Genomic DNA, 19,875 nt, shown 5'->3' with positions numbered 1-19,875 from the left:
CGCATTGACAGATGGAATTGGCTGGCAACCAATTCAGGGTATCCCACTCCTACTGCCTATAGTTGACTAGGAAAGGCTCTTGTCAGGATAAGCCGAAAGGAAAATCAATGAACATCTGTTAATTAGCCCTGAGGTGTATTTTTGTATAAATAAAATGTTGGGCACACGTACATCTACACGCGTACTACACACAGCATAAGCAGTCAAAGGCAATTGAAGGAAGGAGGGTCATTCAGTTAAAACATAAAAGTGGCCTTGGACAATGGCGAGAAGAATTTGAGTTGTTCAACAGCGATGATGCCTAATGAACAGTTCCAATTAAGGCACATTTGTATACCTAGAAAACAAAGTATTGAAAATGTTATGAAAATCGCTTACAGAACAAGTGTCCTAAACATTCTCAAAAACTTGAAACTTTAGGCAACATGAACTTTCAGGCTAGTGTATTTAAAACAAATAACACTGCAAACCAAAATCATAAAAATCTATGAGCATAAACCATCGTCCACGGTTAACGATTGCAATCATTGTAAACACAGTAGCATTCACATAAAAATCGTTAGTCCGTTTGAGGCACAGCTGGTAAGAAAATTAAAAAGAGTGTAGTATACGTCTAACCGAACCAGACAGCAGACTGTTTGATCGTAATGAGAATTGGGGGAAGAAATCCACTAAGATGCATCGTTCACTGAACACTTTACTGAAACTCTCTGGAGATAAAACCATATGAATATAAGAAGACCAGGGCCAGTAGAAATAAATTATCCATGCAGGTTTTTCATTGCATTTGTTCGAGTGTGAGCCAAGAGGGTTAAATGCTGCAATATGTCAGTTGTGGCTTTTTGAATCTCACCTGTTACTAAAGATAAGGGTTGCTAAATGAAAGTTGTCTTCCATTGGACGTTCAATGATTGGTTTAAATTCAGGTTTGGACATTCATTCATTTTCTCAACTGCATTATCCTCACTAAGGTCATGGGGGTGCTGGAGCCTATCCCAGCGGACTTCAGGAACGTGGCGGGGGACATTGAAAAACCATTCACGCTCACACTCATACCTAGGGGCAATATCGAGTGTCTAATCAGCCTATCATGCATGTTTTTGGAATGTGGGATGAAACCGGACTACCCGGAGGAAACCCACGCAGGCCCGGGGAGAACATGTAAACCCCACACAGGGCCGATGCCCAAAAATGTTTACTTGACCGCTTTAACTAGTTACCATGGTAAGACTAATGAAGGGCTGGTGTTGGACGTTATTTTTAATCAAGTAAAAATATTTTATACTGAACGATTAAACCAGATTAAAATAGGAGCAGTTACAGAGGGACTGAGGACCTGCAAGGCTAGGCGCTGATGAATGGCGCTAGATAAAGGCAGCTAAATGATGCCCTGGGTGAAGAAGCTCCGATTGTTCGGTCAGAGTTCAGGGAGGACAAGAGCTTCATCTTCGGGCTTCAGGGACAGAGGCAAATTACAAGATAGGATTATTTTGTGCCTTCACAGGATGAACAGAGAGAGAGAGAGAGAGAGAGAGAGAGAGAGAAGATCAGTTTGGGAGACATCAAATAGTGAAACCCCCCTGGCTGGTCTGGAATCCTGGCTGGTGGAGTAAAATCAGTTAAGCATGGCCAATGCAATGAAAAAGGTAAATCCAATTTCATACTTCTTCCGTTGACTGTGCGTGCTTAACAGTGTATCAATATGGTATAATATGATACAATGAAATCAGTACAGTACAGTACAGCAGAACCTTGAATTTGAATGTAATGTGTACATCCTTAGTTGTAAAAAAAAAGGCCTAAAACGTGCCGCCATATTAAATCAAATTATTTAATTTTATTGGAGAGTATAGTATACTAAAAGCAAACTCAACTCTCATGAGTTTGCCAGCCAAAACCTATTCCAGCAATACCTGAACAGCTCTCTTGGGTGACAGTAATAATATGCAACCTTACTTTACCGTTGTTTGTCAGGTTTATTCAAAGATTTTGTAATTTCACTTCCTTTTGTGGATAACTACTTTGGCGCTTTTATGACAGAATGTCAAAATGTTTTTTAAAAAATTACTACCTGTCATGTCGAAGGCTTTTAGTGGGCAACTGTTTTGTGGCAACTGCATTGCAGAGCAAATCAGCCACATACACTACACTATCTATATAACATATAATAATATATATAGACACATTATCTATATAACATATATAATAATATATATAGAATATCACAAATATGTTCTAAACTTTATATACATTCTTTATGTAAAATATTATATGATTGTATATTTGTTAGGTGCTTTATATTAAAACCAAACTCAATGGAACAAATGCTTTTATTGTTTGCCATGCAAAGTATTTCTAGTATTCATACTGATGTGACCTCAATATCTGTTCACATTCCATTTTACAACGTTAACCACTCAATACTTAAAAAAAAGTATCTGGTATTTTTCTCAAGGAATTTTGCAAATGATGGTTGTGAATTGCATTCTAGGAAGTAACTTGTCCATTTGCACACAGTACGCGTGTACATTCAACATTGTGCTCAAGGACACTTTATCATTACTGTGGTAATTGATTGAATCAAGATTCCTCCGTTTTCAAGGAAGCAACACTGAAGGAATAGCTTTCGAGTGAACAAACTCATTTCATTAATCTGATCAGAGCAGTTTCGACCTTTGAGGCAAGTCTGTTTTGCCAATATCAGTGATATTTTCTCTCTTTTTGTGGCTATTTGCTTTGAAAAGTTGGCACTTACATCCATAACTCTTGGAAAAAGTGTTCACACAAGACTGGGACTGATCCTTCCTTCTGCCAAAGCCTTGGCCAAGCCTCCTGGTCCTGGTCAAAATGTGCTCCCCTTTGGCCTCAGGGAATTTAGCCACGCAATTACTCAGTAAATCATAGCGATCTAGGCCACGACTCATTCTTGTCCTGTCACATGAGCACATGAAAAAAAACCTCTCTTGACTTCTCCATCATCGACCCCAGCTAAGTATTGCAAGCATGTGAAATTCGGCAAACTGATCCGCCTCATGCTAATGAAAAATTGATTAGTTCCGCACTTGTGATTTCTCCAGTGACTAGGAAAGATGGTAAAATGGTAACTTCACTTCCAATTCCAATGAGAATATCAAGTTGGGGCATTTGAGTCCAAACACTCAAATTCTGTGATTTTTCTTTAAAAAATCAAATTAGTCGAATTCACATGATTCATATCACATCTGCTTATGTGCCAAATCTATACTATTCCTGTCTTCGTTAATGTGGAGGAAACATCCTTATATCATGCTTGGTGTGTGTCTTTTTCACCCTGAATTGGTGACCAGCCAATCGCAGGCCACAAGGAGACAAACAACCATTCACGCTCACACTCATACCTAGGGGGAATTTAGTGTCCAATCAGCCTACGATTCATGTCTTTGGAATGTGGGAGGAAACTGGAATACCTGGAAAAAACCCACGCAGGCCTGGGGAGAACATGCAAACTTCACACAGGTGGACCGACCTGGATTTGAACCCAGGTTCCCCACTGTGAGGCCGACGCACTAACCACTCATCTGCCGGGCTGCCCGTGTGTCTTTGTGTGTTTGACTTAATTTGCGTGAGAGTGTCCTTGCGTGTGGCCGTGAAAGTGGGCTACAGAAGTTAGGCACTTGGCTCTTGTTCTTCTAGTGAACGGCTTCTCTGTGTAGCAGCGCTTGGGTGGTGGGTGCAGAGCTCAGAAGAACAGAGGTGGGGGGTTGCTAGGGGAGGGTTCAGGGCAAATTGGCGAGGGATGGACATCCCAACAACAAAGGGCAGTGGGGGTGATAATCCCACCTAATGCCCCCTGTCTGCACTATGTCTGCAATGGCAGATTGAGTGCGCTCATGCAAAAGGTTACTTGGGTGATCAAGTGCTCTCGTCGGAGGGCGGGGGTGGCGTCACGGGCCACGTCTCTTTGGTAGCCTCAGCGGGATGTCGTCCGCGCAGATCAGTCCAGCCGCTGATGTTCTGCAGCAGCTGATTCAGCAGTGCCAGGCCCATGTGTGTTGTCGGCGCTCATGCATTATGCAAAAAGTCCAGCGTTGTCTTGTCAGAAACTGCCAGGACCTCGCGCAAGAATCTGTCAGGGATGGAACCACGTAGTATGCGATGGCATCGACTTTTCGGAATTGATAATCATTTATACGTGCATTTACACAACAACTACCTAATTACAAAAAAACTTGACTGTTTAACCAGACCAAAAATGTTTTACTTTCATTTTTTTATATTTTTTCACTTTGTAATTGGATTTATAAAAATAAAATAACAGTTTTTTATTTTATTTATAACTTTAGTCCTACTCTAGTAAACTTAGTTGGAATTAATTGATGTAACAACATTTCCAAACCCTCTTTATGCAGGATAAAAAGAGAAAACACATTCAATAAAAAGAGCAAAAGATGGGGGGCTAATTTTGCATGTGTGTGCCATCACAGTGTCAACCATATTAACTCTGCTAATACATACTAGAAACCCTAAAATGTCAAGAAAGGCATTAGATTAATGAATCATTAGCTTCAGGTATTCTTAATTTACTATAATTTAGTCCCTGACTCACAAATGGAGAAATTCGTTTTCAGCTACACTCCAATAGGTGAGTAACTGATTAAACTTTCGAAAACATGTTTCATGGTGGCAACGACAAAATACAAGAGTCCTTCAAGTGACTAATTATGTGATTTGGCTACAACCTCACCAGGGTTCTATTTATGTGTCCAAGCATACTCAAGAGCCCCATTTCAGCAAGCAACAATTAATTATGGTTAGAAAAGAAGCTGAAGGTGAACGTTGTCTGCAATCATCAGAAATAAAAGATGCTTTAACCCTCTCAAAATACTTGATTCACGAAGTTGCGAGATTATGAAAACAACTGCTTTGGTTGAGGAAATTAAATTAAATGCTTTGTGACACATTGCACATTAATGAGGTTAGTTTTTGGATAACTCAGAAGGACCCTTACAACACCTTGAGTCAAGCTAGCGTACCACTACACTATCACGGATATATTTGTTAAGCAATGTACCGGTAAGACAAACTTTTACCCGTGATGCTCCACTAATTTCCTAGCCCTATTGAAATAACTCTAGTATATTTTAAGTCGGCGGCCTGGTGGACGAGTGGATACCGCGTTGGCCTCACTGTTCAGGGATTGAGGGTTTAATCCCAGGTTGAGAATTTCCTGTGTAGAGTTTGCATGTACTCCTTGGGCTTGTCTGGGTTTTCTCTGGTTACTCCAGTTCCCTCCCACATTCCAAAAATGTGCATGGTAGGCTGGTTGAACACTCTTAACGTGCCGCTAAGTATGAGTGTGAGTGTGTCTGGTTTTCCATCTTCTTGTGTACTGCGATTGGCTAGCCACTGATTCAAGGTATTCCCCGCCTGGTGCTCGTAGTTAGCTGGCATAGGCTCCAGCACCACCCGTGATCTTTATGAGGATAAGTGCTTTGGAAAATGAACGAATGAATATAGTTTAAGGTGGGTATGACATAACGTAAGTAGGTTAAGGACCAGAGTAATGTTGGGCAGCGGTAGCTCATTTATATGATTGTTTAGCCTCGCTTTGAAAATCAATCGAATCCTTATTCAGCGTTTCACCGACCCACTCAATGTAAGAACATAATAAATATGTATACATCATGATTAAATGTGGAGAAAAAAAATCCAAGTAAAATCACATCTAACCCTGTATTAAAGTGTGATGGGGTTGTTTCCAGGTCATTGGTTTAAAAGCAAGTCCATGTTGTTTTGCTGGTCTCTGGTCATCCAGCAGATCGAAGATGCTAGAGGTGAATGTGTTTGTGGCTGTCGCACCCCTGACAAAGGAAGCCATACATAACACAGCGTAATAGAGGAGGACAAGCCAATCAATAGCCAGAGAAGCAGTTTGACCCACACTTAAAAATGACAAATATCCTGTCTTGCATCACCAGGAATGTCCCTCTGCTTTGCACTGCAGTAAAAAGTGGCCTGGAGGGACGAGTGCTAGAAGAAAAAAATAAAAACAAAAATAGACACAATGTCAGTCAGCTGAATGAAGCATGTAGGCACGTATGGAAAGACCTGAGTAATGTTCGAACTGAGACTTCACCAAAAGGAGAATTGTCCCTATTTTTCTAGGCTGATAACATGTATCATATTCATCCATATCTCGGACTCACCTTTTCTTTAGGTTTTGCTGCTTTAACTTCGTCGTTGTAAAATCATAACTTAGATTCCCATTGGATGTTATGTGAGTGGTCTACATTCCCTCTTTCTTTCTTCCCACGTACGCAAGGCCACCTGCCGTCATGAGCTTGTGCTGTTTGTCTTCAAGTGCCATGTACTGTAGATTACTTTTGCCCCTGTCATATTGCCGATTGTGTGGGTGTCTGTGTGTGTCGTCCTATAGAACAACTAACTCATGGCACAAAAAAAAGATATCGCAGGATGTTTTTTTTGTGTGCAAGTTTCTGTGTTTACATGGTGGCCTGGCGGATTATTAAGTGGTTTAGCACGTCGGCCTCACGGCTCTGGGGTCCTGGGTTAATATCAGGGTCAGTCCACCTGTGTGGAATTTGCATTTTCTGGGCCTGTGTGGGTTTTCTCTGGGAACTCTGGTTTTCTTACACATTCCAAAAATATACATGGTAGATTGCACACTCTTAAGTGCCCCTTGGTATGAGTGTGCGTGTGAATGGTTGTTCGTCTCATTGTGCCCCGCGATCAACTGGCTATCGATTTAGAGCGTCCCCCACCTCTGGTCTGAAGTCAGCTGGGATAGGCTCCAGCACCCCTAGCGACCCCAGTGAGAATAAAGCAGTTCAGAAAATGAATGAATGGGTTTACATTTTTATTGCAGAAAACTGAAACCGACTAGAACTTACTGAGCAGTGTGCAGTGAAAAGGTATGAACTCACTAATTGGCAATTTCAAGCTACTGGCTCACTTTATAGGTAGGTTTTTTTTTGGTATAATATAGTTGGTTTGAAATTCCAAAAGATTTGCTCACACACACATTTTCAGAAATAGGCCACTAACAAAAGTTTACTTGGGTGTTTAATTTCACACTTCATGGGTTGGCAGGCCCTCCAGAGAGCCTTGGATTTGCATACAAACAAATAAAAAGAACACTTTTCATTATATCTCCCCTTTTACGTTTCTTCTCACGCAATTTGAAGTGTCTTTTCCTTCTTCAAAACAACAAAATGTATTTAGTACTCATCAATGTGGCGTGCCATCTTAAGTGTTTACTGTTACTAATGGTGTTGCACGTTACAACTTAGGAGTGTTTGAATTCTGCCCTTTTTATTTTTTAAAAGGGTTGTTTTAGTACAGCAAGGACCACAGATGGCCACAATCTTTACATTGATTAGACAAACAAGACAGAACCAGAGCCATTGATTGCAAAATCCACTATTAATGACTAGGCCGGTCCAAGCACTCTGTGTTTTTACTGCAGAGTCACAAAAGAACAAACACACACAAGCTATGGCTGGGAGTCCCAATATTAGTACTATATTCCTTAAAAATGATACTACATGTGTCTTGCGTAGTTATAAAAGGTGGAGCAGAATTAAAGCATCCTGATTTCAAACTGCAGGTGGTGTGTGTGCAAATGGATGAAGTGGTGTAAATGCGTATACTATGCCCACGTACTGCTATGCGATTTTTGTCTTGGGGGATGGCGGGGGAGGAGGTGCGAAAATAGTGGGCCGGAGGGCAGCTCATTCATCAAGTCATTACGGGAGGTGGCTCTTGTGGTATTTCTGACTGTCCATCAGTAGAGGAGGATGGGAAGACATTCCCAAAGGAGGACACAAGCTCCCCCTCCATCTTTCTTCATCTGTCTCCCATATTCGTCTACTCTTTTTTTTTTCTTCCCCCATCAAATGCCCCTGCCCTGTTTCTCCTCTGACAGCTTACCTTCTGACTGCTATTAGCCCCTCCCTCATCTCATCCATCGCACAGGCCCTTGCATTATCTAGCCCCTTTACTATATCTTCCACCCCTCCATTTTCCACTCTCCCCTTTGTGTAACCACCCTCCCTGCACTTTCCCAGTACTTCCCTGCATCCCGTCTATTTTACATTTCTCCCGGGAGGCAGCTTCTGACTCTCAGATGTCCCTCGCATGCCAAAAATTACTATTGACATTTCAATTCAGTGGACTTTTTTTCTTCCTCTGCTCTCTGCTGATGCCTTATAGCAGGAGGACATTTACATGTCAATGGGCCAGACAAAAGTGAGGCAGCACGTGCCCATCTCCATGTCCTTAAGGCAGTGGCTGTAACTCCATATTTATGGCTTCACCGGTGATGAGAAACATTTTGGGTCTCCTTTATAGATGAGTAAATGTATTTTTTAAATTGGCTTTAAACAGGATTTGTTGGTGAAGACCCTATTTGGGGATCGATGCGCTACAATGTCAGTAAACAATAAAAAAAAAACAAATTACACAATCCAACCTTACAGGAAAGTTTTGAAGAAGAAAATTGCAAACTGCTTCTCAGTCGTCATTTAATCATTCTTCTTATGAACAAATTGTTTTTTTAGCTTGTCATTCTTGGGTGGGAACATAAAATTGTGTGTTTGTTTGGAGTTTCACTTCATTGATGAATCGATACAAATCAAGACAGTCAAAGAAAACCTGAAGAAAACCATCTTGGGCATATGCACGTCCATGGAGTATTGCTGCTTTAATTCTTTGTTCTTGCTGTGCCTTCACGTTGGAGATTGAGTTTCCTGGAGCCAAATTTGCACATAGCATTCCAAAGTAGAGTGCTGACAGGTGAAAAACAAATGAAGGCTCATGTCCTTGTTGTTGCACTGGTGCTTCCTGGGAAAGATCAGCGTTGAAAGTTGGGAAGAACAGAAGGTCTCATTCATGGAAAAAGAATCGAAAAGTTTCAAACTGATTTTCAGATACCAACAAAAATACTAGTGTAACTTTTCATTGAACCTGAACTTGCGGGGAAAAATATCTAAAAAAAACAACAACTGATGAATACAACTAATTTGAAAAGGTGAACACTACAAAAACAACAGTAATTCTTTACCTTTTGTTTTGCACAAAACAATTTTCCCCCCAAAATTATGGGGGGAATAAGGGTGATAACCTAAAAAACATTTTTTAAGTAAAACAATGTTTTCAAATAGATGTATATCACTGTATCTTGGCATAGCTTTGGGGAAAAGAAGTCTTATTAAGACACCTGAGAAACACTTCAAATTATGAAGAATGCATGTTTTGCGTCTCTTTCTGAATCTGAACCTATGATACAAGACTTGGGCAGTAGTCTGAACCAGAGAAATTCTCTGACAAGTGAAGTAGACTCTGTGTGCACTCTAGGAAGAGTGGGTATATGAACATGCGCTGTGCGTAGGTTTTACTTTTCCTTCCAGAAGAGGTTTGCATTTTGAAGGCTAGAGGTATAATCACCTGACTAGTCCCTGGGAACTGAGGTTTCCTTCTCAGTGTAATTATCGTCAAGGAGCTGCATTGCATATGTAACGAGCCTGTTTTGGGGAAGACTGGCGGTTGCTCAAGGGAGGAAAAAGAGCCTCATAGCATTGATCTGCCCTTCTGCATTTAGTTTTAGCATGGGTTAAGTGTTGGGCTTTAATTGGGACGAAATTCCTGTAGGTTTGTGTAATTATGCCATAGTCAATCCCCATCCGTCCTTAGTTGGATCAAACAGCTGCTCACTCCAATAAAGGTTTCTGTCAAATTCTGGGAATAGAGCTGCTGTATATTCCTTATCTGTATATCTGTGTTCCCCTTTCCTTATGTGCAAATGATATAAAAATTACACAAAGGTAGGGAAAATTTCAAAGAGCAACCAACATAAGCACCAAACTTTTCCTCAATGCAACAACCTACAAATTAAACTGAATTCAATTGTTGTTGTTTAAATCATTTTCTTGACCTACATTTAAGTTCCAGGACAACATTTGGCAGGTAAAGGATTCTCATTTAACTTAACTTAGCCCTCCAGATTGCATCATGTAGTCCTCTTGAAATTTGTATTTTCTTGCTAAAGTTATGCGGATGGAAACGTACAGGTGTATCTCAATAAATTAGATGAAGTAAAACAACTTAGCCTCTAAATCTAAACATTTCCCAAGAACAAATATGAATGATATTTAACGAAAAAAAGGTAGAGAGAAATAGGCCTGATTACGATATTCCTTCTTTAATAATGTTTATCAGGATCTTTTATTGTTTAGGACATTTTTTTGGATAATTAAACATGGACCTGGTCATACTGAGCATCACTGGGAGTCATCTTTGTTTCCTTGAACATAAAAACAGGAAATAATGTATTTGCATTCATATTTATTAATTTGATATATTTAATAAAGGGGCAGTACATAGTAATGAACATATTCATGTAAATGAAAATGTAGATACATATGTATGATCATGGCCTAAGGAGTGAAATATTTTTCTATCATTATCTTATCTACTAAGATGCTCTTTTATAAAATATGAAATAGCTAAATTTGCTGATATATTTTTAGATTTTTCTGTATGCAAAGACATCTCATAATGGCTTCAAAATAGACATAAACATATTTTGGCATGACATACTTGAACGTCTTTCAAGGCTTTCACTAATCTGCTTAATGTTTATCTGTATTAGCAACTTATACATCATAACTTACCATATACACATTGACTTGGTACCTGTACCATTTGAGAATTCTCGAAATCGACTGGAAACTTCTTGTCAGCTTCAAGCATTTATGTTTTTTTTTTAATTGCAGACTTAGTCAGGCTAATGCAGCATACATGACAGATAAGAATACTACATTTTCTCTTTTGTATTCACTAGAAAGCCCAAAAACATATAATTCCCAAAACACCTTTGTTGTGCCTAAAATAATTGAAATATCATGAGTATATGACATGGCGTTTCCCAGGAAACACAAAATGGGACAAATCAGTCATGGTTCCGAATGATTGATATCAGTTGGTCACACGTTGACGTTTTGTTAGAACGGAGTCGGAATAATTGCGATTGTTGTGACACTTGCAGACTGGTCCTGACAGTCCAGTGACATGCAAAAACAAAGTTGCAATAGAAAATGGCTGGAGAGATGGTTGGGTGTTTGGATCCCATTTCATCTGGGATTAAAAAATGTTCATAGTATCCAAGAAAGTATAGTATCTGAGAAATTATTGCTGTTGTTGGTGTGGTTAATACTACTAATTATTACACATGACTTAATGGACTCACATATTCTTCCAGTCAGGTATCTTTGTGTTTGCGCAAAGACCAATGTGCAGAGTTGCAAGTTTTTGACAATTTTTCAGGTTCTTATGTGTCCCTTACAGTCACTAAGTGCTTGATTGGTTTTTCTTCTCTTGGGTTTGTGAGCTAAGCTGCCGAAAATATGAAGTAAGTAGATTATGTTTGAAGATCTGCACTTCATTTCTCACAAGATTAGCTACTGCTGTCTGCTTGGGTCTTTGGGTTTTTAATATGAAATTGAAGCATTCAGCTTAGTGACAACAGATATGTTGTGTTCAAAATCTCAAACTAAGGAGTCACTTGATGATACTGCCAGTTGCCATGTATATATTAAGAGTATGAAATATTTTGAAGGATGCAGTTTGTGGTGAGTGTAATTGGTCTTTGGTAATATATTCTACCTTGTGAGGTTATTTAGTCGACATTTAGTTTGTCCCGCATTTCAAAGAGCAAATACGGACGTTAGCAACTCTTGGTCTAATTCATTAGTTAGAAATAAAATCACGATAATACATCCCAAGTAAAACCAGCGTCTTTCGGGTTCAGCACAAGATCCTCCCCTTTTGTTGGCAAGCAGGAGGGGCAATTAGTTTACTTCCTTCATTCATCACTCTTAGGAGAATGAGAGTGTTGCACGGCAACCGCAACAATGACAAGAGCGCCTTCGGCCACTTGCGCTCACAAAAATATGCTAAACATTCCTCATAGGTTTGTAGATTGCAAATGAATCACTCCTTTGTGCTTTTTCACCATCATCACAATTATCAGAGATTTCATTAGGCCGTGAACAAAGTCAACTTGACCTTTGCTGCACATTAGGGATTGCTGTACCCCTCACATTGCCTGCAAGCACACCATTCATTTTTTTCATTTGTTTGTCTTCTTGGTTCTATTTGACAACTGGCAAGATAATTGCCACACGTTAATTAGTTACCTGAATGCCAAGGCACACGTTGTTTCTAGCATGTTTGGACCCAGACAAACCTGTTTTGTGCTTCTGTGTATCACAGTTTGATCAATGGAGTTCGTCATCGACGCGTACATCCCGGTCTTCTCCTTTTGTGTGAACAAAGACAGTAATGACACAGACAGACATTCAATTAAAAGGAGGTCGTGCACCTACATGGTAAAAAAAAAAAAGAAGACGAAGCACGGTTAATTAAATGATTCAACTGGGGTCTCAAGGCCATGGCGCAGTTATACCCAGCGGGAGGAAACACTGCGGGCGAGCTCCGTCTTTCAGGTAAATAAAACAACAGAAGCCAATTAATTACACATTTTCCTGGCTGGCGTTTAGAAAACAGATCTTTTTTTAATAAGCTGAATTCAAACGCATTCAAGGAGTCAAACGACCTCGCTGACTGCAGGGAGATGAATATGATTATGAAATGTATCAAGAAGTGTTTTTCCCCCAACGAAGGTCACGTCAGGGCACACAAATAAGTTCTTTTGATGACAACATGACTTTGATGTCAGAACTGACTATTTCAGTTTCTACTTGGTAAGCAGAGGTAAAGTGCTATTACAGAAAAGTGCTTACGGAACATTGGTGCCATCAAAAGTCATGTGCAATATGCATTTTTAGTGCTACATAAATATAAATCAAAGATGTGTTGTAGTCAGAATTAAAAGTTAATATGAGAACATCCACATTGCAACGATTAAGGTATAATTGGGACAATGCGACATTTGAGTCATGTTCAAGAGGTTCTACCTTAAACTAGTAGAATAAATAGTAATAGTAATTATGTTTGAATGCCATTTTTTAACTTCTAACCAAAGCTTGTAACAGATATACACTGAGTGAAATCAAAACATCATTGCAGAACAAATACATTTAACATTTTCGGATTAAAAAAATCAAAAAGTGCATTTTACTCGTAACTTTTTCAAAAAATGTAAACATTTCTTCATTTAGGCCTTTTCACTCCAGTTTAAGCTTCCCAGCATGACCAAATTTGGAAGTGCTAACAACGGCATTTGAGGAAGTAACCAGTAAGGCTTTCTTTAAAGGAAAATTATGGTCTACACTGGACAGATGGAATGTATTTTCCTTTTCCTGTGAAAGAAGTCTCATTTAATGTAGAATGGGTTTCACATAGCTCGCGCTAGTGAGAACTGCCTTATTAGTCTTCCTGTCAAAACTGGAAAATAAACCCTATAAAAATCTCAATATGTCATTGATAAGAGAAAAGCTTGTGGATGGATATAAAGTATGTAAACACTGTTAAGAAAAAAAAAACCTCAGGGATCCCAGAATTAACTTCAACAATAATTATTTTAAAAATAATTGTGTCACCAATAACATTATTTTAATTTTTTTTAATCACACATGCACCCCTACTATTTGAAACCCCTTTAATAAACCCATGGAAAACTACACTGTCACTTTTGTGAAAAACAGAAGAAATTTGATTATGTTTTGAAGCTCTTTTACTATATCTGGTGCAACGTGTCTTAAATCTGAGCACTTTATCTTGAAATGTTAAGAATTTCAAAGTACTCTTGCAAAATATGCTATTCAATATTAAAAACATTTTGTGGCAATTGCAGGTCAGAAATAAAAGAGCAAAACACTTCTTTAGTGGACTGACTAATTATAATCTCTGATCTTAAATCATATTGATTATTTTAAGATGATTCTGTGGCCAGTGTTTTTATTTTTTATTTATTCATTAACATGCTAGCAAGACTTTAAGGCACACGTGTAGATAATGATCATAACAATTTTATATGTTTAGATCATCAGTATACAAGCTATTTTTCAAACCGCGACAAATAATCAGTCCTATTTGGAACGGGTTCAAATCTCTTCCTTTAAATGATAATTTAATGGCCTGTTTTACATGTGCGAGAGTATAATTGCTGCATATGATGAAGAATTGGACTTCCCTTAAAGGACTCTTAAAAACATTGACATTTTCTGGCTAGATTGGACTGAAAAGTGTGTCTGGTTGAATAGAGGGGACATCGGGGTTATCATACTCAATTAAGTCGCTATCACTGAGACGGAAGCGTGTCTTTTGTCACCTGAAAGCAAGGTGGCCAGAGAAAGCGACACTTCATGTCGAGTGACTGTTGTTAACCAGCAGGGGCAAGTACTGTGACAGTGTGTGCCAATTCCAACAGGTGGAGTGTGTTGGGGTGGACCCTGGTGTGTGTGTGTGCGTGGTGTGTGTGTGCGCGTATTTATGGGGGGTTTTGAGTCATTGGGATGCGGGCAGAAAGACTGGCGCCAAAAGGCCATTTCACAGGAATTCCTCAGGATTAAATGAAAAGACCTCCACAGATACTCTTTCACTGTTAGATCTCTCTGGCTTTACTGTAATAAGTGGCTGCATTGTGCTATACTTTAGTTCCTGTGTATCCAGTTACTATAAATGATATAGTGGAATGCACATTTTGGATAATAGTCCTGGTATATCTTGAAAATACTACAAATAATAGGGACTGTTTGTATTGATTTTCGTATTTAGTGGTTGATTATTATCAATTATTTTACTTTAAGAGTACCAATTATGAATATTTATGCGTTTTAATGATGGGTCCCATTCTGATGCACACAACTTCAAAGCAGGTTAAACATTCTGCTATTTAGAAGGAAGTATAATTGTAAAACTGAGACACAATTAATGTTTTAGATCTGAAAGCTATTTGTAATAGTGAAGTCCTGATAACGAGTGGTTCGTGAGTCGGCCTAACGGTTCTGGGGTCGAGGGTTTGACCCCTGGTGTGTCCTCATTGTGTGGAGTTTGCATGTGCAGGGTGTCTCGCGCCTGGTGCCTGCAACCCTTGTGAGGATAGACGGCACAGAAAATGAATGAACAAATGTTGTTGTAAAGTAATGCAATCCAGCCTAATTTCCCATCACGTGGTATCCAAAATCTGTAACTCTGTTTTTTCTTTCTTTTAACCATAGTATGTCTGTTTCCTTAAATAATTTATATATAATATATAAAACACTGTAGTCACACAGGATTTTATTCCTTGCCACATCTTCCCAGGATTTGTGGGTTTGTGGAAGAAGCCCTTGGCTTCGTGACCACATTTTAAAAACTCAGTTGCACCAGCACATTTCAAATTCAACATTGCTTACTCTCGGTGTGCTAGGCACCTCCAAACATTGATCGGTGGATTCAAAAACAGAAGCAACTTATTTCTCCGTGTCGGTGTGTTGCTGTGTTGTACATGCTCGTCTCGTTGGACGTGGCCTTCTCAGTTCATGCAAAGAAATCTCAACTTTTGGCCAGACCATCATAGGCTTTTCTGTTAAGTGTTCTATATTAGGGGAGTCGGCATAAAAAAGAGTTTATATGATGAACAGACGAAAGGCCGCAGGCTAATGAGATAGAAGCCTAGTGAGCTTTTAAAATGTAAAATGGGTTCCCATCTCATTCAGCTTCGGGTCATCTTTGGATGCCCATGACAGCGACACCTCAGGGAAATCTGTTTATTGAAAAAAGAGGCACACAACATACAGCCTGAGGCACAACCGACACCATGTAGTTGTAGACTATCATATTTGATTGACAGGTAAGAGTAGGTCGAGTTATCAAAACATTCGGTGGACACGCTCACAGCAGCTGAGAGTTTTGGAGGCTTCATATCGGGGATTTTTAAAAATCTTTTGAATAGTGCATGTTTGTAAACAACAGTAGTTTCTGTAATACATCAAGTTCCATCTTACTGGACCTTTACATGCAGTATATGTAATGGTCAACATTTTTATTTTTTACACTGGATTGTATATTGACCCAAATTATGTCAAGGATACATTCCACACGCACCCGCAAAAGTTTGAAAATTCCCTGGTGGCTCTTATCCCTTAGGTGCCGTGTAGAATTCCATGATAAAAGGATCACTAGCAAAAATGTGATGAATGATAAAATGCAGTATATCAGGGGAATGATTTTGTGAGGAAACAGCATCAGCATTGGCGTGGTATTATTTGACATGGCTCGGCCTTTCTGTTAGAATCCTTCGGTCTTCATTTTAGGAATTAAAAAAAAAAACACTCTGATGGGTTAATTTTTAGCTGCCATCCTCCATCGATCCCATTTGAGGGAGTACCCTTCTTTTTTGAGGGATTTCCGGAGTTTAGGGATGGTTGTCTAGAGTCTCGGAGTTTGCGTTGTATTTCCGGAAAAACTCCTGAAATTCCGGAGTACTTGGCACCCCTGGGACTGTATTCATGTTGAGTTTTAGCCTTCACCTGCTGCTGATCCACACTTAGCAGCCACATGACAGCAACCTGTGTGACTACTCAAGTTATATATTGTGTGTGTTTCCAAGTTGCTGCATGCAGCATTTAATTGGACTCCATCATACAACACTTTTGTAGAATTACAGTAATCTGTAGACCGTTTGGCTCCAGTGAAATAACGATAAAGCTATTCCTCCTAGTACACACAAGAATGAAGCTTAGTTCTTTCGGTGCAACATTCTTTCCGTGTTATCCCGCGGAATATGAAGTTGTTTCATTGTAAGGCATCAATTATGTGGCATGCAAAAGAAATTAACATTGTCAAATGAAATAGCCGCACACATATATAAATGGGAATTTACAGCGCACATAAAGACGTGTAAATCAGTGAGGCGTTCAGGTTTAATGTAGTTACTTGCCAGTGTAAAACCTGATTTAATTATATGGAAAGTTCAGCGGCTAATGATGCAGCTCTGCTAATTATTTTTCAAATTAATTATTCCAGTGTAGAATGAATTGATGCCGTCACCTCTCCGAACGTTACGACTTCTAAAGGAGCCTTAATTGAACTTGGAGTGAATTGACCCCCTCAACCTTAGCAACAATGTGTGATTATCACAGGTGAATCGGTTGAATTGCGGCAAATTATAAGCAGTTCCCTTGCGGCTTTATATCATCGTTCACAAAGCATCACTGCGACATTGACTTCCTTCTGCATTACATCAATGAAAGAAGTTAGTTCTGGGAACAAAATGCAAAAGTAGGTCAAATATATCATTTAAAAAAATACATGTTTGCAAAGGAGTAAGAAGGAGTTAAACTTAAATATATATATATATATATATATATATATATATATATATATATATATATATATATATATATATATATATATATATATATATATATATATATATATATATATATATATATATATATATATATATATATATATATATATATATATATATATATATATATATATATATATATATATATATATATATATATATATATATATATATAAATAATGTTGTATTCTTTAGTCTTAGTCAATATAAAAACATTGCCACAGCTACGGATAAATGTGTCAATCAGCTGCTGATAATTGCTAGGAAAACGAGAAATTAAGCCGCCTGTTAATAGTAATGCTTGTACATGAACAGGCAAGCAGACTGAGTGAACCGCAGAGGTCAATACTTCATTAATGTCTCATTAATGTCTTCAAGCGGATTCATTCAATGGTGCCTTTTCTTAGACAACGTGTGTATTAACAGGAGGGAAGGAGGGAGTCCCCCAGCAGGACATGCTGAATGCCAGATGGACGAGGCATCGCAGCTCTGTTGGCATGGTGTATCTCAGTCATCACCCGAGACGACAACTGGTCAAAAGGCCACAGGGAGAGGCTCAGCATTTGGACACGGCTCAATAATATACCATCAATAACAACAGGGAGCTTGAGGTACTTGAGACTCATCTGTAAATATTTAATCCTGTCTTGCTGTGCAATAGCACTCCTCAACCCCTTCATGTTTAACATGATGTCTACCAGTGGTGTGCCATTATGGCCTAAGAAATATTTGAATCTATATTATATTTTGTCCATCAATACTTATGAAATGATTCCAAATTGTCTGTTAACTTCCTTTCATTGTTTTCCCGCTGGTTGCGCTGCTTCCAGATGTGTGTTTTCATATTGAAGCATTTAACCAATCACATTTTCAGCCATTATTTGTTGCCAGGGTCAGAAATGTGCCTCAAGGCCTTCACAATCAGTGAAGGCTCTGCTGCATTAAACAAGCGTCAATAAGACTGTTGCTTTAACCAATCAGAATTTGTTTTTTTGATACCAAGGCCTTATCGCAGGCGTAGGGATTCATCATTGCCTTCCCACAGGCGTAGGGATACGTCATTGGCTTTGTTTGTTGTTATAATAGGAATATGTTTGTGTTTTGGTAGAATTTGTTAAAATACCGTTCTGCAGACCAAAACAATAAACAATCATTTTAAATCCAACAGGATTGATTCCCTGCACCAACATCATGAGTTGCATTCTGCTTTAAAAACATATAGTGATTAAATATTCCCCATTTTTTAAATCTTTGCTGACCAAATTAATTACCCCCAACTGTACAAATCAATATTTGTGTTTAAGCGCGACAAAAAATGTTTACCTGCAGAAGAACCATTGAACATTTTCCCTCAAAATCAAGTGACTTGGAATTTAAGTCATTCAGAACTTTGCTAAACTTTAACACTAGGCTGTCTACTTTACTCAATTCTACTTCCACACCAATGACATGAAGACATCTTCAACTGTCTGCCTGAAACACGATGAGAAAGAAAACTGCATCTTTGTGGACACATCTTAGTACAACTACTCTACTCAAGTCTCCTTTTTAGTTTTGTATGTGTATCTTTCAAAAGATTTTCAAGATGTGAAAGTGAGAGCACTACACGCAGTCCTTTTCATAACAGTTATAATCTGTTGCATGACCATCGAGTAGTACAGAAGTGTTGAGCTGCTAGACTGAGAAGAGTCTCGTGTCCCATTAAAGGGTCATGGCATACATGAGAGTATTTATTAGATCCCCAAGCCCACAGAGACAGCCTCTCAATGTAGACTAGAGGTGCCTGTTTTCAGCCATGTCTCCCCCTGCTCATCTGCGGCCCGCGTTAATATGATTAGACTGGATTATGGTAATGTGTGCGGGGATCTGGTGGGTGCGGGGCCATGCTACGCCGCTCTTGTTTCGGGGAATAGCTAATTGGTCGGGGCGCTTTGATGTTGTGGCGACGAAAGACGGGGGTTGGTGGGAAAAAAAATCTGGCAGAGGCGCCATTCGAGTCAAGCCGGTTTTATTTTTGGACTAGCCTAGATGCGGGTTGAGAGAGGTGGAAATGAAGGAAACCTGATTAAATTGTTAGAGCTGTGCTCCAACAATATTTTATTAGAGCTTTGTTGCACCATTCTGGTTGATGTTCTTGATGTTGACATTTTATGTGGTTGGTAAGTGTAACGATATGGAATGTAAGCACACATGAGTTGGAAAAGAACTGCCCTTTATTGTTCCTTCATGAGGGAAAATCACCTCATTCGCCGTAGCTTAGAGAAGATACAGAAAAATATGGTAATACAGTCCAGTTTATTGTTGAGGTGAACACCTGGTTCTTGTAGTTCTTCACCATATCAATGTCCATTCATTCCCTGGATGTTTAACGGGTGTCTTCTACCAACAAAAATCAATGATCACCAGCCTGAAATGGTTGGGCTCCCTGGAGTGCGTCGCATTTGAAACGGAAACCACAGAGGAAGTGTTCCACAGCGTTGGGACCCTCCCCATACCCAGACTCATTTTTCTTCAACTCACTTTTCACATGATGAGCTGAAACAATAATAGTGGCGGATGAG

The 19,875-nt window shown here is 39.1% G+C and overlaps 1 long non-coding RNA gene across 1 annotated transcript in view; it reads left to right on the top strand.

Annotated features, from left to right (window-relative positions):
- Positions 1 to 19,875, top strand: part of LOC144193887 (uncharacterized) — a 54,264-nt gene that overhangs the window by 1,784 nt on the left and 32,605 nt on the right. The window contains exons 2-3 of the long non-coding RNA XR_013325785.1: positions 1,505 to 1,646; positions 17,741 to 17,925. This is a non-coding gene — a long non-coding RNA (uncharacterized LOC144193887). The remainder of the gene's footprint in view (positions 1 to 1,504; positions 1,647 to 17,740; positions 17,926 to 19,875) is intronic.

Source organism: Stigmatopora nigra, chromosome 3 (genome assembly GCF_051989575.1).
Source record: "Stigmatopora nigra isolate UIUO_SnigA chromosome 3, RoL_Snig_1.1, whole genome shotgun sequence".
Lineage (NCBI taxonomy): Eukaryota > Metazoa > Chordata > Actinopteri > Syngnathiformes > Syngnathidae > Stigmatopora > Stigmatopora nigra.
Note: the sequence above shows the minus strand (reverse complement) of the source record. Positions and strands in the feature narration are given on the sequence as shown.